This window comes from Ceratotherium simum, chromosome 18, assembly GCF_057802395.1.
Source record: "Ceratotherium simum simum isolate JZ-2026a chromosome 18, ASM5780239v1, whole genome shotgun sequence".
In the NCBI taxonomy this organism is placed as follows: domain Eukaryota; kingdom Metazoa; phylum Chordata; class Mammalia; order Perissodactyla; family Rhinocerotidae; genus Ceratotherium; species Ceratotherium simum.
The window spans coordinates 24,438,553-24,462,001 of NC_141917.1; the positions used below are offsets into that span (position 1 = coordinate 24,438,553).

At 36.0% G+C, this 23,449-nt stretch overlaps 1 long non-coding RNA gene across 1 annotated transcript; it reads left to right on the top strand.

Moving 5' to 3' along the window:
- Positions 1–13,482: 13,482 nt before the first annotated feature.
- On the top strand, positions 13,483–19,331 carry LOC147914595 (uncharacterized). Its single transcript, XR_015555050.1, has 3 exons — positions 13,483–13,645; positions 19,111–19,160; positions 19,271–19,331. It is a non-coding gene; the product is annotated as an uncharacterized LOC147914595 (long non-coding RNA).
- The last annotated feature ends 4,118 nt before the right edge of the window (positions 19,332–23,449 follow it).

Sequence of the window (23,449 nt, forward strand, 5' to 3'; positions counted from 1 at the left end):
AATAAAAAGGATTCTATGCAATAGGTATAATGATTGAAATGTGTAAACATGAGAATGTGTTAAAGGCATACTAGTCATATTTGTGTTAGCAAAGAATAGGGCAAATTGAACCTCCATAAATAACGAAAACAACCAAACCAAACAAACAAAATGAACATGCAGGCACTGAGCTGTCATTTAGAATGACTTTAAGAAATTAGTTGAATATAATAAAAGAAAATCCATTTGATGTTGATGCTAAAACATTCTCATCAATGTTTTGATGAGAGCTACTTGAAAAATATTCATGGGGAAAGAAATAAAACAATAGAACACTACAAAGTTACTATAAATCTGATTAAATCAGGTTTACAGTTTTCTAACATTTTGAAGCAACTTATACTTAGAAAAGTGACAAAAGTATCGCAGTTTCAGTACAAGACATAAATGTTAGTGTAAAGTTAAGAATGTTGCTAATTTGAGTAATGTGGAGGTTGAAGCAAAAAGAAAAGAAATCATATTCAAGTTACAAATGTTACAAGACACATCCAAGAGTATCATGGCAGGCTGTTCACTCATTAACCTCCACAAACTCACACAACCCTCCTAAAATAATAATTGAGTAAATTTTATTAAGGACTAAATTAAAAAGGAAATAGGGGAAGGAAAAATCAACAATAATGTTTTAGGAACTGCATAGTATCTGCCTTAGTAGACCTTAGAAAGCAGACTATTAAGCCAGCTATGTGGAAAGCTGAGGATCAATCTGATTTGTGAGACTGAACTCACATAAATTTCTGGAATTGGCTGTAACAAATCTGGAAGTGGGGGTGAACTTGATGTGAAAACAGAGGGATTGAAAATATATCTAAATGGAAGTTACACCCACACTTCACCAGCCCTATTCCATGCAGCCTGGAGACGATTCCACTTCTATATGGCATAAGACCAAATATTATTCTCTGAAGAGAGTGATAAAAAGCACTGGACAACGGGTAACAGGTATGGTTTAAAGAAAAGTTTACATAACAAATGTTATGAATGTGGGAACCCACCAATGTCTTACCCTGCTAGAATTAGAATTTTTGAGAGCTGTTAGCCAGGTATATATTCTTCCAAGGGGAAAATCTTAACAGCTCAAAAGAAATGACTAAAAATTCTGACATTAAAGATTCCCAAGTGAAATGGCTCAGCCAGATGATACCTCAATAAAGACCACAGAAAAGAAGCATCTATATGTGCAGCATTTTCAAACAGTATTTTTATTTCACTGCTTTTAAAGGTAAAAAAACAACCAGGGATCAATAGAACTTTGCTTTAAAAAACAAACAAAACCAAAAAGCCTCTATTGTAGTAGATTGAGACTATAACAAAACAAAAAAGGTGGGGAAGACAAAACAGTAGGAAAAGAACGGAAATTATTCAGGAAGATAACTTTAAAACAGCTTCTGAGCATTAAAAGTTACAGCCTTAATTAACCAACAAGCTGATGTTATAAAAAGCAACATTCAGAGGACAGAAAAGAATTGAATAAACATTAAATTAATAATATAACAAAATTAAAATCTCCAATAAAGTAGAACAAAAACAAATGAAATGGAAATTATTAGAAGAGGACAAAAACAAAAGAAAATCAGACAACTCATCTGCAAAGTATACACAGAAAGAAGAGAAATTCTAGAAAGAGAGAGGAGAGAACATGGAGGGGAAGTGTTCCCAGAGCCAAAGAAAGGATGATTGACAAAGCACAGAGAGTGCAAACAAATGAATCAATATAGATCCACAACAAAGGATATCAACATAACATTTCAGAAAACTAGCAACACAATTTGATACAGTTTATCACTCTCTCGCTCCCTTCCATACAATTTCGTCCCCTACTTCTAGGACAGCTCACTCTCTTTGATTATCTCTTAATCTTTGGAAACTGATTCTTAGTCTCTTTTTCTGGTTATTCCTCCTCTCTTCATTTTTCTTTCTTTTTTTTTTTTTAATGCTGCAGTGTTCCAGGGCTTAATACTCACATCTTTTCTCTTTTCTTTCTGTTTTCTTTCCTTGGTGTTCGCTTTTAGTCTCAGGGATGCTAACTTCCAAAACTACATTTCCTGTATTGGCCTTTGTCTCAGCTTCAGCTTGTAACTTTGTCTATTCAGCATCTCAAATCAACATTTTGTAAAAACGAACTCCTAATTTTCTTGCTCAGCTCAGTCTGCTCCTTCTGAGGCCATCCCTGTCTCATTGATGGCAACACTATCTTTGCAGGTGTTCAGCACAAAAACCATGGTGCCGTGCTTGAGCCTTCATTTTCATTTTTCACATCCAATCCTTTGGGAAATCCTGTATGCTTACATCTAAAATGCATTCAGGGCGCTGGCCCGGCGGCACAGCGGTTAAGTGCGTGGCTCCGCTTTGGCGGCCCAGGGTTCACAGGTTCGGATTCTGGGCGCTCACCTACCCACCGCTCGTCAAGCGATGCTGTGGCGGCGTCCCATATAAAGTAGAGGGAGATGGGCACGGATGTTAGCCCAGGGCCAATCTTCCTCAGCAAAAAGAGGAGGGTTGGCATCGGATGTTAGCTCAGGGCTGATCTTCCTCAAAAATAAATAAATAAATAAAATGCATTCAGATCTGGGCCCTTCTCACTGCTACCTCTGGGTCTGTTCTGCCATCATCTCGTATTTTCTGTGATCTTATCACTATTCTTCCTGTTCCTTCACCTGCAGCCGAACATTCTATTTTCAACAGAGCAGCCAGATAGATTTTTTTTTCAAGTCTGATCATTTCTCTGCTCACAATCTACAATTCTGCAATGGTTTCCTATTCTACTCAGGGGAAAAACCGAAGTTCTTGGAATAGTCCACAAGGCCTTTAATGATGTAGCTATTTATTTCCTCCTGCACTACATTCACTACTAACCTGTTTGCTAAATCCCCGGATCCAATCCAGACATGTTCTAGCTAAAGGGAATTTATGCTCACCACCTTCTCTGCCTAGAATGCTTTCACCAACGTATTTGCATGGCCGATCCTTTTATTTCATTCACATCTTTGCTTAAATGTCACTTTCACATTGAGGTCTTATACTGCACGGCACCTTTTTAAAATTGTATCCTACCTTTCCTACAAGCAATTCCAGATATGCTTTTTTGTGCTCCACTTTTTACTTTGGCTATGGTATTTATCACCTCCTAATATTCTTTTTAATTTACTTATTATGCTTATAGTCTATATGCCTTAACATAAACTTCATAAGGTAAAATATTTCAGTCTATTTTTACTTACCAGTGGATCACAAATGCTTAGAAGATTGTCCAGCATATAAGAGGCACTCACTCAATATTGTTAAATGAAAGAAGGGAGGACTTCTGGAGATATTCATGTGGTCATAAAAATATAACTAGTGAATAGTGTTGTAACAAAATTTACAGAGGATCATCTTTCAAAAGATCAGAGGATGAAAAATTAGAGTGTGACAGATAAATAGGAAAGATAAGCCAAACTCATATATTTTACATATGGATATAATTAGACAATAACTAAAACCTTAAAAAAAAATGAGTAGCAACATAAGCATGTAATTTAAATATAGGAAAAAAATGCCAAAAGAATTAGCTAAAAGTGTTGAAAGTTGTAGCCTGTAGGCAATGGGAAGTAAATTGGTTCTGGGGCAGGCTGATATTTTTCATCACAAGTCTTAAAGAATTAAATAATTAACTCTGTGCAAAGGTAACTTAGATAGACATGAACATTAAATTTAAGAAATATTTCCATTAAATACAAGAATGGAAATTACTATTATAAGTTTTAAACATATGGAGAGATGCCAATACAAGTGAGTTAAATTTCCATCTTCTATAGCGAGGATCAATACTTTTGTACAAAATCAAAAGGTAGTGGTATTATATTTGTAACTTATGGAGTTAATTCTCAAACTGAAGTAGAAACTTAAAAAATATAAATAGATACCTAGAGGAACAGGATAGAGAATTGGGTTGTCACATATGCTAATATTTGTTATTCCTAAACTACTCTGTACTATTTGATACTAACAAATGATTAAAGAGTATGGACTCAATAGTGCTAAAATAGAAGTATCTTCATATCTCACTTTGTCATTTTTTTCAGCCATTTTATATAAATCACTCTTCTTGTATCTTAATTTTTGAGCAAAAGAAAAATCTGATTTTTATTATTCATACTCATCAGAGCCATAGGAAAATTTAAAGGACTCTCCACTCCAATGATTTCCCTTCATCAAGTGAATTCTGGTCTTCTGATTACAGAGATTGTCCAGTCTCTTCTGACTGTATAGACAAGATGAGGTGAAGGAAGTGATGTCAAAAAGTTAGTGTGAGTATTTCTCAACAAGGCTTGGAGGGTGACACTGTCAGCTTCCAGGTCGCCCTCTTTCAAGAGCTCCTATTACTCTCAACTTTAGTAGTTTAGTCAAAAATCTGAAAAGAATGAAAAGAAATTCAAATGACTTTTACTACACCTATGTAATACATATAAACTACATAAGGAAGGATAGAATGAAGAGATATTGTGACCCACATCCATTATTCTTGGAATCTAGTATTTATCATTTCACGTTTGTACATTTGGGGAAGAAGAGGTGGAAAGTGATCAATATCGTGTATTTACGTTCTAGGACATACCTTCTATACTATTCCACTCTTTACAGAAGCTGCTCCCATACAATTCCTTCTTCCATGGAAAGATATGCTTTCAGTATTTCTTCCTAGCTCTGGAGATGACTTGAACGTCCTGACCAGGTCACTCTTATGCTTTGATGGCGGAATTTGATATCTACGTACTTTGGTGGTTTTGAGGCAGACCTAGATTTCCTAATCTATATGTTCTGCCTCTTTCATAAATCTGATGACTTTTATGAAAACTGTTAGGGAGTGCAAATGCTTATCAAGCATTCATATTCTAAAGGGATATAGGTGTGTAAAATGTCCAAATTATTTAACCTCTGTGTCTCAATTCCCTTTTCTATAAAGTGGGATAATAATAGTACCCATCTAATAGAAATTTTATAAGGATTAAATGAATTAATATATGTAGGATGTTTAAAATAGTATCTGAGTTATTGTTAGTATTATCTAAGTATTTCCTATTAGTATTATTATTTTTTATTTGGCTTTATTGCTGTAAAGTATGTATTGGCTTTTTAAATCTTAATTAACTTCTAAGGTCTAAATCTTCAGAGATCTGTCTGTGCATCTTTTACCTGGCATCTTAAAGTCTGACAAGAAAAAGTGTTTTCTACAATGAATCAACTAAGTGTAGTAAGGGCATTATTACAGTCTGCTTTTGGAAAAATAATCCAAAAAACTGTGTAGAAGATAGATGGGTAAGTGGTAAATTGGACAGAGAAACTCTGGCTAAGAAACTCTTTAATCAATATATGTAAGATAGAAGAGGATTTTCAACTAAGGACTCCATTAAGGGAATATAAAGAAGTCAGACGCCAAAAACACTTCAAGCAACAATTAATAGATCTTTAGAGTGTATGTGACTCTGAACTCCTATTTCCATTAAACTGGGGATGTAATATAGTAAGAAGTGCACATGGTGAAGGAGGATAAAATTTAGTTAAGTTTGAACTGTTTGTGGAAGTTCTAGTTAGAGAAATCCAAAATAATTGAGACGCATCAAGATAATGATTATAGCTAAGTTAGGATAGAATCCTGGGTAAAAAATTTTAAACAGATGCCAGACATGGGTCAGATACAGGTATATTTTAGCTGGCGTTAAGACGTTACATTTTCTGTGATGGATTGGTAACTGGGTGCATAATAACCTGTTTCAGTTGTCTATTGCTATATAACACACCACAAAACTCAATGGCTTAAAACAAAAAATGTGTTGCTTTCTATCACGTTTCTGTGGGTTGGCTGTAATCAGCTGGGCAGTTCTTCCTTGATGCCTCTCATAGGGGATGCAGTTGAAAAGAAGTTAAGACTAGAGTCATTCTTAAAATTGACATGGCAAGATATCCAAGATATATTACTCACATTGCTGAGAGTTGATCCTGTTTGTTGGCTGGGAGCTCAGACAGAGTTGTAGAATGCATTGCCCCACATGTATTTTACGAGACAGAAAGCAAAGGCAGTCTGCGTCCAGAAGATGGTACTGCATCATTTCCTCCATATTCTGTGGATAAAAGCAGTCATAGAGTTTGTGTATATTTAAGGGGAGGGGTCTCTTCACTGGAAGACTGTCAAAGAATTCATAATAAACTTTCATTCATGGTGTAACTCTAAAATGAAAATTACTTCAAAACACTTAGCCTTGGGCTTACCCACTTTTCCCATGTTTTCAAAGGATTTGTTTCATAGATTCACTATTAGCTATTTTTATTTACTCGAGGAAAAAAGAAGGTAAGATGATATTGACTAATGTGGGTGGAGAGACAATTCTGGAGTGGGGAGCAATGCCATGGCATCTAGTGGGCACCAGAGTTGATGGTCCTGGACAGCGAGAAGATAAAGAGATAATTAGGTTACTTCTGGGAAAGGAAGACAGTGGCACATTTGAGAGGATTTATTTAATTTAAATTTCCTTCACTTCCACTACTTGACCTTTACATTATCAGTTTGGAACAAATACAACGTTGTGTGAGAGGTTAAGCTTGTAGGCTGTGCATGTCATCCAATGATCTGGTCTTAAATTCTGGTCCCCTCACTTACCAACATGTACAAAATACGAGATTTCTTAAAGCCTGTTTTCCCATCTGTGAACAATATCTAACTATATTTGCATTTTATGGTAGACGCTATTCTCTCTTATTTCACATTTTAATCTAAATTCTCTGTAAATAATTTCTGACAGGCAAATGTATTTCTCCCTAAAGTTTCGCAGTACAGAACTTGGCCTATATCTGGGTCTTCTGGTTCCTAGATTGGGTTACTGCCTATACGTTATTGCCTTTACCTTTAAAAAAATTCATATTGTCACCTTTCATTTGCTAATTCATGTGTAAAATCTGTGGCTTAGAAACACTGTCTCCAGCCAAGTTCTTCTGATGATCAGTATCAACACTTTCAAGTCGAAGCCTTGTGCTTGGCCTTCACTGACACTTTCCTGGACGACTTGGCAGAAATTCATTAGTAGATGCTGTGCCTTTGGCAAAGGTTCTGCATGTATGTAGATGTCAAGCAGCATGTTTACTACCTCAAAGCAATGTAATCAGGTTACCATGGATCTGGAAGAGGACAGTCAGCATAAATCCCTGGAAGATTTTAAACCGACAGGCCTCTAATCCTGGGTATAGTGTATTGCCATCTTGGATAAATGGCTAAATAAAATTTTATAATGGTTCTCATTTTCAACAGAAAGAGAAATTCATTGCAAATTGTAAGCTCTTTCCTCAGCGGCTCCCACAGCTTATGAAAGTGCTGGCAATAAGACGTGTCAAAACAACAAGAAGAACAATTGGCAGAGAAGTTTTAATTAAATTAACATACCAATCTTCCAAAGCTGAATTATTTAAATTACTAACAGCACTCTATGGATGTGACAAACCAGCAACTAAGAGCCAGAGTAAAACAGAATGGTGTTAAACTAGTTATTTTGCCTTTTAAAATGCATTCTCAGTGAATATTTAAATGGAGAATCTAATTATTTGAGGAGGTCATAGGTGACATTTTAGTAATGAGTCTTTAACCATGTAAAGTGACCTTGAGTTTATCCTAATTAAATCAGTTTTCTATGTTATTTGACAGCTGCATGGAAGTATATAATGTTAAAAAGTAAAACATTTATTGGCTCAGGTTTTTTTTTTTCCTTTATTGCTATGGGCTATACTATAGCAGAGGAATCTTTTTTTTTTTTTTGAAGAGGAAGATTGTCCCTGAGCTAACATCTGTGCCAATCTTGCTTCATGTTATATGTGGGACGCTGCCACAGCATGGGTTGATGAGTGGTGTCGGTCCACGCCCAGGATCCGGGCCTGCAAACCCCAGGCTGCCAAAGCAGAGCACACAAATCTAACCACTACACCACTGGGCTGGCCCCCAGCAGAGGAATCTCACAATTGCATAGGGAAGGGTGAATGTCCCCCGTGTGTATTAGAATCTCCCAATTTGATAAACAGCTTACTTTCGTTTTTTCTTAATTCATTTTAGAAGCATATGAGATTGGAGAATGTAAGGTCTGTATTACTGAAACAGGAAAGTAATGCACATAAAATAACTGATTTCTTGAAAGTTTTACATATACCTTGAAATTGGAAGTGCACATTCATGCTTCCTTCAGGAGAAGGATCAAAGACAAACTTAGGGAATGAAATATTGAAGAAAAAGTAATTGTGAATAAAGGCCAATTCAAAGAAAGATAAGCAAGATCTCAAGGCAGCTCACCACCTACTTGTGCATTTGACAAGCCAGAAGAGAGCACTTGCAGATTATTCTCTGGGTTGGCTTTAGACATGCTTTCATTTGGCTATTCCCGCATCTTAACAGGAGGTCAGTAAAATTTTCTTTAACCTGACAGCATCGAGGGGGATGTTGCTGGAACACATAACTCATAACCACCACAGCATCTTTTGCTTACACAAGAATATATTGGACTGAGAAAGAGATGATTGGAAAATAAGTAATCTTTCTTTTAGCTAGCTATGATCTCCTCTTCTTACTTATTGGGAGTGATTAAAAGGCCCACTTTTGTACACTTAATATGTTTACTAATTCATTTCAAGATTACTTGACCCCTAAAAATGTAATATTTACCTACCAAATATGAGTAATATGAATCCATTCTTAATTTTGTAGTTGAGGAGAGCAAAACCAAAAAACTAAGTATTTTGTAAAAAATTTACAATAGTAAACTTTACTTAAAGCAATAATATATATTTCCTCTGCCCTTGAAGAGTGCAGGTCACTTATTTAATGTATGAGATGTCATTAAAAATAATTTCTCCTTTTCCTATCCTTGCCTTACATATTTCCTGAGAAAAACAGATGAAGTAAGAAAGTAAACTACTTTCTTATTCATCCAATAGTAATTTTATCTTTTAAAGAAGTCATGTTCAAAATGACAGCTAATCAGGAAATTAGAACATAAAAGTAATAGAAATGAACACCAAACATATTTCAGCCAGGTCTATTATCAACAGAAGACTAGCCCACGCCAGTGTTCTCTCCATGACAAACCTATTTCCCTTTCATACTGTCATTTTCAATATTACTCCCTAAAGCTGGCCTTAAATACAATCACTTCTCAAATGTGCCACAAAGAGAGAGAGAGTGGAGGCAAATGCATTAATCTTGTCCTGTAAAGCCTGGTGATAGTTTATTTCTGCTCTTCTATTTTGATAAGCTTCCTTCCTTAAATCTCTGGTAGATGAGCAAATTAAATTAAGGTAGATGGAAATTCATGACTGAATATATAAAAGCACAATAAGAAAAAGTAATGCTTGAGGAAAAAAAGGCTGAAAACAAAGTGGGAAAAGGGAGAGTGAATAATAAGATAGCTTAATTTTGTTATGAAAAAATGCAAAATAAGAGAATTTTCTTTAAGTTTTCAAATTTAGTGCTAAAATTTAAGATATTATTTGAGATTGCACTTTTTTTTAAGGGTAAAAACTGTAGCACACATTGCTTAAAACAGACAAACCAAAAGATATACGAGTGGCAAATAAGCACATTAGAGTATTATGGATGCTATACATATAGTGTGTCAAAATTCTAATAATAGCTATCTCTAGGTTTTTGAGTTAAATGAGATACTTTTCATATTTGATTTTCTTGATTATCCAATATTTATTCAGTAAACTTACAAAAATTTGGAATTCAGAAATATTATCTTTATGTAAATACATACATTTTTATTTTAGTAGACTATCTGCACACGACTGATTAACGAACTATTCGACATCGTTGTTTTCTGTTTTTTCCTGTCTTCAATCTACTCACATCCTGATAAAGAATATACTCATTTCTGTGGAAACTGCCTATCCCTCATTTTTAGCTCACTCAGTTTGCATGGACTTACCCCATCCTCAACTTCACAAGTACGCAATTTTTCTTTTTCTAAGGAGTAAACTCATCCTATCCCCTTGGCCACAGTTCATGTCATCGTCAGTGTAAGAGAAGTGAGACTCAGGGCACCTACTTACTCTCCCTACCAGACATGAGGCTAAACAGACATCACACTTGACATTGCTGCAGCCACCACATGACTAAGGAGAGAAACTTTCTGAGAATAAAATCAACACAAGGGGAAAAGCATAATCAAGCTAAGAGATATAAACTGTTCTTAGGAATGGAGTGGCCTTTCTGTTAACGAGGTACTTGAGCATATCCCTGGATAAACCAATGTAGTACTCAGGTAGGTATCAGAAAGAAGTTAATTCCAGGCAGGGGAAACAGCAACACACTGGTACTGGGGTGGGAATGGGCTTAATGTGGCCAAGGAAAAGGGAAAGTTGTTGTCTGTCTAAGAACCCGGGAAGGTGATAAAATCAGAATCATGAGGAGGTGCAGATAACATCCATCCTTCCAGGCCATGGAAAGACTTTGACTTTTATTTGAAAATGGGAAGTGACTGGAGGATTTTGAGTAGTGGAGTGACATGACTCCATTTACCTCTTTAAATTGGTATTCAGAATCCTCAATGGAGAAGAGTTCTGGGGTGAGGTGGGGGGGAGGGTTGCAGGACAAACACAGAAGCAGGAAACCAGTTCAGAGGTTAGAGTAGCCTTGCCCATTGAGAGAAGAGATGCTGTTGCTTAAATAAGTAAATATTCAGATAGGATTCAGACTGTGAAGCTTCTGGATGTTTGAAGGCAATCATGAGGTCCTGTCTTATTTCCCCTGCCATAGCGTCCAAACATTAGCCACGTTAATATGAAAACACAACAGTACTATTTAGGAGCTGTTAATATTTTATGTACTAAAACCTGTGGGAGGTGCAAGATGTTTAATAATAAAAAAAAGTCCCTTTACTGTACTCTAATTTCACTTGCAACATTTTGATTAAATTGCTTGTATTAAACAAGAGCTAGAAAATTGCTGATATAATATGAAACTTGAATATAGGATCTAAAATGCATTTAACCTGCAGAAAATTAATGAAGCAATGACAATAAGATGGAATAATTTGGTATTTACGTAGCTGCATGTGGGCAGCTTCCAGACATTAAATTAGGGGAATTAGAACACTAAGTGCTGTTTTTAAAACAGACTCTTCTAACATGAAAAATCTAAACAGTGTAAAGGAATTCGGAGTAAATTTTTTTTTAGAAATTGCACAAGGACATGGTTGTCAACATAGTGTTCCTCTAACATTAACTCGTTAATTGCATACTTATATATTTATTATGTTGTAAGCTTATGTTTATTATATCTCTCAAATGAAATCAAAACATTAATTTGTATAGGGGCAATACTTAACAAATCATTTAAGAAAATGTCTAAGGAGATGCAGTAAAACTCATTTTCCTCTAGTAGACTAGAGGGATATTTCCTTTTAGGATTAAAAGGAAAGATCTTCCTTTAATCCAATTCAATCTCAGAGCTGTGTATAGGAGGAAGATGATTAATAGGTATTTGTGCATTTTCGGACAGGGAAATTGCTCTTCTGTATCTTTCCTCATTTAAGAACATCGTTAGCTCAAAGGTATGTACATCATCAGCTTTGTAAGGATATAAGGCCAAAATACAGTGGAGGGAAATGCATAGGCTAGATAGTCCTATCATTTAATCTTTATCATTTCTCTTTTCTTCTACTTGCTTTAAGCTTAAATTTCTCTACTTTTTGCAGTTTCCTAAGATGGTCACTTAGGTTATTGATTTTAGATCGTTCTTGTTTTCTAATATATGCATTTTATGGTAAATTTCCCTCTTAGCACTACTTTTGCTACATCACACAAATTTCAAGGTTCTATTTTCATTTTAACTTAGTTCACATTTTAAAATTTCTCTTGAGATTTTTACTTTGAAGTTCCACGGTTTATTTAGACATGTATTATTTAAATATGTATTATTTATAATATTTATATAATATATCTACATAAAAATGCTCCACTTCTTTACCTGTAGTGCCACTATAGCAGGTTATTTCCTATCTTTTTAGCATCTCCATTCTTACATGGCTGTCATTCATTTCATGTACTCATGTGCAATAATCACCCAGTAAATTATTATTATAATTACTTTCAAAAGTTATCTTTTAGACCAACTAATAAAAACAAATAATTAAATTTCCCTTCATTTACTCCTCTTGGACACTTTTCCTTTTTAATGTAGATCTGAGTTTCTGACCCATATCATTTTCATTCCTGAAGAACTTTTACAAATATTTCTTCTAGTCAAGTCTGCCCCTATGAATTCTCTCAGTAATTTATTTATTTATGTTCTTATCCAATAGTGTCTTTATTTCTCTAACTTTGAAGGATAATTTTGTCTCACCATTTTGGACATAGTGTTTTTTTTTTTCCTATTTGCATTTCAGTTTAGCAAGTTTCTACTGATCAAGCTCACTAATTATTTCTTTAACCATGTCCATTCTGCTGATGAGTCCATCAAATTCATGGACATCATACCGTGTTTTTGATTTCCAGCATTTATTTTTGATTCTTAGAGTTTTTATGGTTCTGTTTATATTATTTGTCTGTTATTGCATGTTGTCTACTTTTCTATTAGAACTTTAAACACACTAATCGTTGTCATTTTATGTCTCTTTCTGATAATTTCAGCATCTGTACTATATCTGAGTGTGGTTCTTATGCTTGCTTTGCCTTGCAGACTGATTTTTCTGGCACTTCAGAATGTCTTTTAATATTTTGTTGAAAGTCAAACATGTTTGACTGAGGTAAATAGACCAGTAAAGTGTGAATTTATGTTAATCTTGCTAGAATTTGGACTCTATTTAATGCTTTCTGTAACTATAGGTGCCAAAGCCTTTAATTTACTTTTTTGTCCTTCTTTTCATCTCCACACTCAGTTTTGGGCTTCTCTAATGACTCTTCCTCAGAGAGTCTGCATCTTGGAGTGTTTCACCTGTAATCCACGGTTGCTATACTAGAGCCATGTTGATGTGGTGGCATGATATGGGGGAAGGGACAAGTTCTATAATCTTATGATTAAATCTCAGTGTTTCCATAGGCCTGTGTCTCTGGGCTGTAACCTTTACAAGTGTTTCTTTATTTGTATAGTTTTCTCTTTTCATTTATGTGAAAAAGGAAGGATAAATAAGGCTGATTTGGGGTAAATGCTCTTCCTCAGGTAGGATAAGACTATAGTAAAGTCTTTTCTCATGGATTAGCTCATTTTTATAGGCAATACTCTGTGCATGTTTCAAAATTCTCACTGTTGTAGGTGAAGTAATGACCACCCAAAAATACCAGGTCTTAATCCCTAGAACCTGTAAATGTCACCTGATAAGGAAACAAGCTCTTTGTGGATATGATTAAGTTAGGATACTGACATGAGGAAATTATGGATTTTCCAGGTGGGCCCTAAATTCAATCATTTGTGTTTTTTATAAGAAGGACACATAAAAGAAGAGGGGGCAATGTAACCACAAAAGCAGAGATTGGAATGATGTGGCCACAAGTCAAGGAATGCAACAGCCACCAGAAGCTAGAAGAAGCAAGAGACGAATAGTCCTCTCAAGTCTCCTGATGGAGCAGAGTCCTGCTGACCCTTTGGTATCAGGTCAGTGAAATGGATTTTCAACCTCTAGCCTCCATAACTGTAGAGAATAAATTTCTGTTGTTTTAAGCCATCGATTTTGTGATGATTTGTTACAGCAGCCCTAAGAAACTAATATGGTTACTTTTCCCACTCCCACTCTTAACACCAGAAGGGGATCTTTCTTGACTCTTCACTGTGAGAACCTGTTGGTATGTCTGGAGGTAAAACCCATGAAATTTTGAGGTTTCCTTAAGACTGTAGCTTAATGAGGGAGGAGTTTCTCCCTCATTCTCAGGTCCATACTCAGCCTCCAGCAATTCGTTAATATTACCATTAAAGAGTCTCTCCCATTTTATGACTCCTGTAGCTTTTTCTCCAGATAAGCAAATCTTCGCTATGACTATGTGGGTTCACCTGTTTTTCTAGACTTTGGGGTGGTGATTTGCCCTGAAAACTCCATTCTATGGTGAGTCCAAAAGATACATTGATTTTCAGGTTTCTTTAGGTTTCCTTGTTGTATGTATTAGAGAGATGACTTCAATATTCTTTATGTGTTAGGACTGAAACTAGAAGTCCTTTTAGATATATCTTTAGTATTGTAAATGAAATAAGTGTAATGAGGTAAAAGCAAAAATGATAATGGCAAAATATAGAAAAAAACGCACTGTCATAGATTGAATTCATTCAATCTAAAGCAAAAGGAATAGAGATAAATAATTGTATTTTGTAAAAATCATCAGATCATGTTTTATAGTTTTATATGGTATTATTTCATCTGCAAATATTTATCAATTTCAGTCTAATAAGTTATTTTCCTTTTGCCATTTGATAAAGTTACCTATTGTTTGATTTTAAAACTCTAATTAAGTTTTAGATTTCTCCTGAAATTGTTTTGTAAGTGTATCAATATTATTTATATATCATTAGCTGATACCGTATAATTAAAACGAGGTTTTTCACTCTTTAAATGTTTTATCTGTGAATGCACTGTATGAAGTTCTTCTATAAACTGTCTGTGAAGAAAATCAGCATTTAAATATTTGCAAATTTCAAGAGAATTTTATTTCTGGAAAGAGAATAAAATATGGTTAAAAATAATTAAGAAAATAATGGAGTAAATCTATCTTTAATGAGCTGTCTTTTATTTTGTATATTTATCTTTTACAAACATAATTAATACTGAGATGCAATTTGTTAGCAAAATACTGAGCACATTTCACTTGCAAAAGAATCTCCCTTAATAATAATAGTCAAAATGTATTACAAATAATTTACATTTAGTACAAGACTTTTCTATTTTAATGACCAAGTTAATTTTAATATTTCCTATTATTTTGGTACGTACTTCACTTTATATCATTGCCAAGATTGTTCTTGTCACGAGCGAGGATATCAGTGGACAAAAATTATTCTATTTCCACTGTTAAATTATGAAGATTTGTTTCATCAGAACTACAAAATGTTTTACTCAATTAAACAGTCCTTTTCAAAAGAACAATGTAGTATCTTGATTAGCTAATTCTCTGACAGGTATATTCATATGTCAAAACTCAGCAAAGAGTACGCTTTATATATGTACAGATTATTGTACAATAATTGTACCACAATTAAACAGTTTTAAAAAAACTACAGAGCATAACTTTGTTCTTAGTGACAGGAAATTTTCTAGGTGCTAGTGTTGCAAAGAAGAATAAGATATTTGTCAACATGAGGCACACTAGAGTAGTAGATGTACTCATTGGCAGAGAATTTTCATGCGATGTATTTAGTGCTGTGAATGACAATGCAAAGGGCACAGTGGGTGTACTATGGAGAAGCACTTAGCTTGGTAGCTATTAGAGAAAGCCTATAGAAGACGTTCAATTTTAGATGAAACCAGAGGAATAAATAGTGTATTAGTTTCCTAGAGCTGCCATAATAATTTACCACAAACTGGGTAGCTTAAAATGACAGAACTTTGTTCTATCACAGTTCTGGAGGCTAGAAATCTGAAATGAAAGTGTCAGCAGTGCCATGCTCTCTCTGAAGTTTCCAGGGAAGAATCATTCCTTGCCTCTTTTTAGCTTCTGCTGGTTTGCTAACAATCCTTGGCATTTCTTGGCTCATAGCTAAAGCATTACAATTTCTGCCTCATCTTAACATGGCCATCTTTGCTTTGGATGTGTCTGTGTCTTTTCCTCCTAATCTCCTTTATCTTTCAAAGACACTAGTCGTTGGATTTATGGTCCCCGCTTAACAAGTATTACCTCATCATAACTTGATTACATCTGCAAAGATCCTGTTTCCAAATAATGTCACATTTCCAGGTTCAAGATGGACATGAATTTTGGGGTGGGAGATGTTGTTCAACACAGTACAGTTCTCCCTCTGTTTCCCCCAAATTTTCGTTCTTTCCATGTGCAAAATACATTCATACTATCCAACATCCCCAAAAGTTTTAATCTACTTTGGTATCAACACTAAGTTCAAAATATCATCTAAACATAATCAATTCAGAAAGTCTCAGATCATATGTTCTACATTGTCTAAATTAAGTATGAGTAAAACTCTGGATATGGTCCATCATGGGGCAAAATTGTTTTCCATGTGTGGACCAGTCAACCTAGAAAACAAGTTATCTGCTTCCAAAATACAGTGGTGGGAAATGCATAGGCCAGATAGTCCTATCCTAAAAAAAGGAATAAATAGGAAGGAAAAAAGAGGCCAAGAACCCCAAGCAAGTCCAAAATCCATCAGGGAAAATTCCATTAGGTTTCAAGACCAGAGAATAACCCTCTGTGGCTTAATTCTGTGTCTTTCATCCCACTGGGGAAGTGGCTCTGCCCTCTTGGCACTCTAAAGTGGCAGCAGCAGTCCTACTCTCTCAAATATTTTCCTACAGGTTAGTTTTTTAGGAGTCAGATTTGTTACAATATTGATTGCTTATTTCCACTTTATATGACAGAAATTGGCAGTTGCCAGTTCTAGTAACCTTGCAAGAAGACCACTTTATTCTTCTCAAGCTGTTTATTTTACTTTTACTAGTTTTACTTCAGGGACAGTTATTTTATTCATGTTTTGCAATTATTTCTCTTTTCCTGAATTAAGGTCTGTGCTACAAAATCTTATTATGTGTTTTATAGGAGATAAACATTCCGTTGTCAAATGATGTGGAAAATGTGGGATTATAGTAAACTAATCTACCATCCCTTCCCCTGGCCTTTGTATATGGTTAATAACAAATCAGTTTCACAAGAGCATTTTTTTCATGGAACTACTTTTAAAATCACATATACTACCGTTTTGTGGAATATTATTTTATCTACTTTCTTGCTTCCAACATGACTATATCTGATTTATACTAATATATATTTATGATAAAATGGAAAATATCAAGGGGTAATTGTTAAATAGTACTATTTTTTCCCAAATTTTAATCACCAAGAAAATGTTTTATCCAAAATTAAAGTGTCTTCAGTCTCTTAATTATCTTTACTAAATATGGAATACATACTGACTTATAAATAGATAATTTATTATGTGCTAAGTATATACATAAACTACTTTAATTCTCATAGGATCTTCTTGAGAGAGGTCATACAGAGTGTGTGGAGTCATTACTCCATAACCGCGTTGGTATTGTTACTTTTAATTTTTAAGATAAGACTCATTAACAATAACAAATCAGGAGTTTGGTATAGGGATATTAAAAAGATCTACACTGGGTAATAGTATTTCTAAACTACAGAAACATAACCATGAGTTTCTCCTTCATAAGGTAGGGGTAAAATAATTTACTGATTAAAATGTTCAGATAGTGAATGAGCACACAAATCAAAGCAATGATATTGCCTAATTAATTCAGCTGCAGTTGAGAAATCCCAAATTTTCAATTCACTATCCCAATCTATTTATTTTTAATAAGTTCACTATTTAAAATCTTACTTCATTTGAGAGAGAAAGGGAAGGAGGAGAACAGAGAAAGAAAGAAACTTTTACATTAGCTATCAAATCTACTCCAGATCATTGCTTAAAAGAATCTTGAAAATGAGTTCTAAAGTATCCTATGAATGCATCATTCTATTTTTATAACCTTGAAACTTTAGTCCAATCAAATTTTAAAAATGAGGCATAAGATATAGCCTGATCTAAGTTCTGCCTTACTTTTCTTGCTTTATTTAACTCCTGATGAAGGTTATTCTCACTTTTAAAAAGTGTTTCTTAGGATGCCATTTGGAAGATTTTGAACCACTTTTCTTCTAATAAGTGACTGACAAGTAATTAGATGAGTTGATATAAATCCGAGACCCCTGGGTACTAAGTGTCTACATTAAAAGAATGTGGAATAGAGAAGATAGAGGAAATATAAGTCAATGGTGAAGATAAAACAGGCTAGTTGGGAGGCACAAGGAGGTGAGATTTCAGATGTTTTATGTGAGAGTAATGGTACACCTCATATCTTAACCAAGTTGTTATAAGTTGACTTGTGTTCCCCCCCAAAAATGTGTTGGAGTCCTAACCCCTGGTACTTCAGAATGTGACCTTATTTGGAGATAAGGTTTTTATGGAGGTGATCAAGTTAAAATGATGTCAGTAGGGTAGGCCCTAATCCAACCTGACTGGTGTCCTTATAAAAAGGGGGAAATTTGGACACAGATACAGGCAAGTAGAGAGGAAAGATGATGTGAAAAGACACAGAGAGAAGACAGCCACCTGTGAGCTAAGGAGAGAGGCCCTGCAGAGACCTTGATCTTAGACTTCTAGCCTCCAGAACTCTGAGACAATAAACTTTTGTTGTTTAAGCCACCCAATTCACGTTACTTTGTTATGGCAGCCCTAGCAAACTGGTATACAAGTGATCCATCTTTTAGACAGACAAGAAAGAAAATTTCCTTTTGAAGATTCATTGTTTTCCTTTTTACAGGAAAAACTTTACAGATATAAGGTACAAATCTTGGTTCAATGGGACAACAGTACCCTTTGCCTCTGAGGTCATCTGCTTAGTGACTTCCATACTCTATTATCATTACATTCCTTTGAAAATTACATTATAATATCCAACACAGAATTAATTAAACAAAGATGACAACCAAAGTCATGATATGAAAAAGAAGCTTTAACGGAGGATAAATTATTACGACAAAATTTCTTTCCAGTTATGATTATTATGAGAATTAAATGAGATAATTCATGTAATGTGCATAGATTAAGTGCTCAGCGCATGGTAAGTGCAATGTAAGAATTCGCTATTAGTTGCTGTCGAATTGCAGTCCTCAATTTACTTATACTTATGTATTGGTCAGAGCAACCCAACTAAAGTTTGAAGTTATTGAAATAGAAAAATAAAACTTTAATTTGAGAACTCCAATATTTTTCACAAGCATTTTTCCTCAATTTGGATTAGTGCTATTCTTTTTCTTTTACACAGAAAGTTCTGGGTTTCTTTTGACCTATCCCTAGCTATGAGTTATCTGACTTGTTTATCATTTTTGTTTTTGGCCTTACAGGCTCTGGTAGAGGCCAAGGACGTGCGATGTTCCTCGTTATGCAATTCCAGGTACTGTGCAATCAATGTCTTCTAGCTGCTCCTTTAATTCAGAATTTTCTCCCTGGTTTCCTAAAGTCAAATTCTCACTGAGCATCACTTTCTGTTCACTCTCTTGTCAGCGTATACAGCCATGAACGACTCCCTTTGACAAGTAACATGGTGTCATTTCCTTAAACTGTGATATCAACTATAAGAGACAGATTCTGAATGTGTGTTTTTTGAAGTTCTTCTTTTTTCTGTCTTTATGCTGTTGGCAGTTAATGAGGCTCAAAGCATAGTTTTTAAGGCTTGTAAAGGAAATTTAATGATCCCTGAATACAGACTGATAGAATCTAACAACTGATGAAGACATGCTGGTGCCTACGTTTGTAGATATTTCCATATCAATACAGAAAATCAGCAGAGTGATGTCACCAAGATGGCAACATAAGTCGTTCCTGACTTTGCTCCCCCTCACAAGAGCCACAACTAACTATTCAAGAACAAGACACCTCTGAGAGAATCCTAAAATATGGGGGTGAGATTGACCTAGCCCCTTGAAACTCAGAGACAAAGGCAGACTGCATTAGAAGGGTAAGAGAAGCAGCTACATGTTGACCACATTGCCCCTCTCTTAGGCCAGCCCCCGCTGTGTGGAGAGGTCTCCCCTCAGACTCTGGTTCCTGTAGTGGGAAAAGAGAACCCAAAGGGAACAACCAGCCTCCCCCTCAGCATTGTGGTTTACTTTGCGGGATCCCCTACTCTGATCTTGCATCACAGAAACTTCAAGGGGAATCTGCAAGGATCAACCACTAGGAATCTGACTGAAACAGACAAGAGGGGAGGGGATTTTGACAACCAGCACACAGGTCTTGGCGGACTGAGTTCGCACCTGCTGTGCCCAAGTAGTAATCCCAACTAGCTGCTTTGCTCATCTGCAGAACCAAGTCAGGGGCACGCTCTTGTTACCATGCAAAGGACATGATCTGCTTGCTGCAAGACAAAAGCTGATCATTAAGAGGCAGGATGGTGGCAGAAAAAGGGTATTTATTTAAGTGATAAGCTAGCAAATCAGAAGATGGTGGACTAGTGTCCTAAAGAACCATCTTAAGGGGTCACAGAATGTTGAAGCAGTTATATACGCCAGTGGGTTATGGGAGGTGGGTTAGGAATGTTGACCCTCTGGGGTTACAGACTGAGAGTTGCCACACCAGATCTTTCAGTTGTGATTGATGATGGCTATCAGCATAGACTCTCTCTGTCGAGGGGTCATCACTTTCCTGAGGAACTCAAAAGAACAAAGTTATTGACTTATTGCAGCTGGGAAGTACATACACGAGCAGGGGCCATAAAATGATCTCCTGCAGGGTGCATATCCAGCTGAGTTAGTTAACCAGAGGTCATTCAAAGTTACAGCATGGTTTCTTTTCTACATGTGGCTTCCCTTACATCAACTTTGTGTTGAGTCAGTATCACTCTGACCTGGGAACTTGGCAGGGTGTAGGTCTGCCTGATTCAAATTCTCTTCATCAAGTAAGGAGTTTTGCTTGCCCTAGAACCTGGTTTGCCCACATTCGGGCAAGGAGATGTGACACAGCCCCACCTACTGTGAAGAGTGTCTTTTGCCCCATCTGACCAGAAGGGCTGGTGGAAATTCCTGGAAGCTATATTTAAGCCAAGAGGTGAGCAGACAGAGTTGATTGGTTCCACAGCAAAGCCAGTACTGAGCATGAAGCATTTCCATGCTAAGCATATATGGGAGGATTAATTCATAGCCAAGGCTGAGGGTATCTCCTAGCCCCTCCTAACTAGAGAATCTGTATAGGAAATTGAGAGTAGCCTGGAGCAGCCCCTCCCCATACCACCCAGGCCAGGGAGCTGTGACATAGCCCTACCAGCTATGGAGAGTGTCTTTCAGCCCTATCTGACCAGAAAGGCTGGTGAAAACTCCTGTGGAGACCAGTGGTGCTCAAACCAGGAGGCAAGCACACAGAGCCAATAGCTTGTAGAGCAAAACTATTGGCCCTGCTTAGTCAGGGAACTTGGGGTGTGGGTTGGCTTGAGTTAAGACAACAAAGAGCTTTACCAGCTTTCGAGCTCCTCCTCCCATTGCACCAGGGCAGGGAATTTAATTTGTAGGCCCATGCTCATCACTGAATACAGCCTTTAGCCTGTCCAACCAAGGAACCCAACCAGAGCACACAGGAAGCTGCATAGTCCATTTAACAGCTCTATGTACAGTGGCACTTGAACAGAGAGCACAACCCATGGCTTCCCCTGTCTGCAGAGCAAAACCAACCACCTCATCTGACCAGGGAATTCAGTGCACACTCTGGCCCGATTCAGGTCCCCAATGGGCTGTACAGGCTTTTAGCCCTGTCCTGCTGCCCTGGCAGGGCAGGGAAGGTAATTCATAGCTTATCTACTACCAAATATAGTACCCAGTCCCAATCATCTAGTAAGGCTGACCAGAGAATCCAGGCAACTTCAGAGCCCAGCCTACAGCCTCACTTGTGTAGGGAACCAAGCCAGCAGTCCTATCCAATGGTTCTCAGCCGGTGGCACCCCCTAGTCCCATCCCTAGAGCTCGAACAGTTGCCTTGTCCAAAAATAGAAAATAATAGCAGGCACCACCAGCCCAAGGACGTTACCAGCAGACACACACAGAAACTCAAACTGAGCTGACTGGTAAGAAAATGTCTCTGCCAAAGCAAACCTGTAAAGTCTGGAAGAAGAGCCTGTATAGTCAACCACACAGATACCAACATAAGGAATCAAAAATTGCAAAAAATCAGGTAAATGTGACACCACCAAAGGAAACTAATAAAGCTCCAAATACTGACCCTAAAGAAATGGAGATCTAATAAAGATTTCAGAATAATTCTCTTAAGGAAGTTTAGTGAACTACAAGAAAACGCAGACAGAAAACTAAACAAAATTAGGAAAGCAATGCATGAAAAAAAGAAGTTTGACAAGGAAATAGCAAGCATCAAAAAAACAAACAAACAACTCCAGAAACCCTAGAGTTGAAAAATACAATAACTGAAGAATTCAAAAAAGTTTGAAAGTAGACCCAAGCATACAGAAGAAAGAATCAGTGACCTAGAGGATAGAACATTGGAAATTACCCAGTAAGAGAAAGAAAAAGAAAAAAGAATGAAAAAGAGTAAAGAAAGCCCACTGGAATTATGGGACACAACAAAATCAAACAATATTCACATTACAGGAATTCCAGAAGGAGAAAAGAAAGAGAAAGAGACAGAAAGTGTATTTAAAGTAATAATGGCTGAGAAATTTAGAACCTGGGGAGAGAAATGGACGTCCAGATCCATGAGGCCCAAGGGACTCCAAATAGATTGAACTGGAATAGGGCTAGACCAAGACACATTATAATTAAATTGTCAAAAGTCGAAGACAAATAATTTTAAGAGCAACAAGAGAAAAGAGAAGTTACATACAAAGGAATCCCTCATAAGACTGTGGGTAGATTTCTTGGCAGAAACTTTTCAGGCCAGGAGAAAATGGGATGACGTATTCAAAATATTGAAAGAAAATAACTGTCAACCAAGAGTTCTATACCAAGTGAAGCTGTCCTTCAGAAATGAAGGAAGGATAAAGACTTTCAAGAACAGACAAAAGCTGAGGGAGTTCATTACCACCAGACCTGCCTTCCAAGAAATGCTAAACGGAATTATTTGAGTGGAAGTAAAAGAACACTAATTAACATCATAAAAACACAAAAAGGTAGCATAAATGTCACTGGTAATGGTAAATAGATAGTCATAGTTAGATTCTGCAATATGGTAATAGTGGTACATAATGCACTATTCCCAGTTTAACAGTTAAAAAAAAAAAGAATGTAGCAAAAATAACCATAAATATAATAATCCATTCTTAATTACACAATATTAAAAATAGGTAAATTGTAACAGCAATAACCTAAAATGTGAGGGGGAGAAGAATTTAAAGTGTAAAGTATATAAATTCTATTGAATTGAAGTTAAGTTGTCATTGGTTTAAAGTAGGATGCAATAAGTTTAAGATATTTTACGTAGGCTTATGGTAACCACAAGAGAAAATCTTGTAGTGATTACACAAAAGAACATGATAAAGAAATAAAAGCATACTGATACTAAAAGACATCAAAACACAAAATAGACAGCAGGACAAGAAACAAGGAACGATAGATCTAGAAAACAATTAAGAAAATGGCAATAGTAAGTCCTTACTATCAATAAATACTTTAAACATAAACAGATTAAATTCTACAATTAAAAGACATAGAATGGCTGGATGGATGTAAAAAAAAATCTAACAAT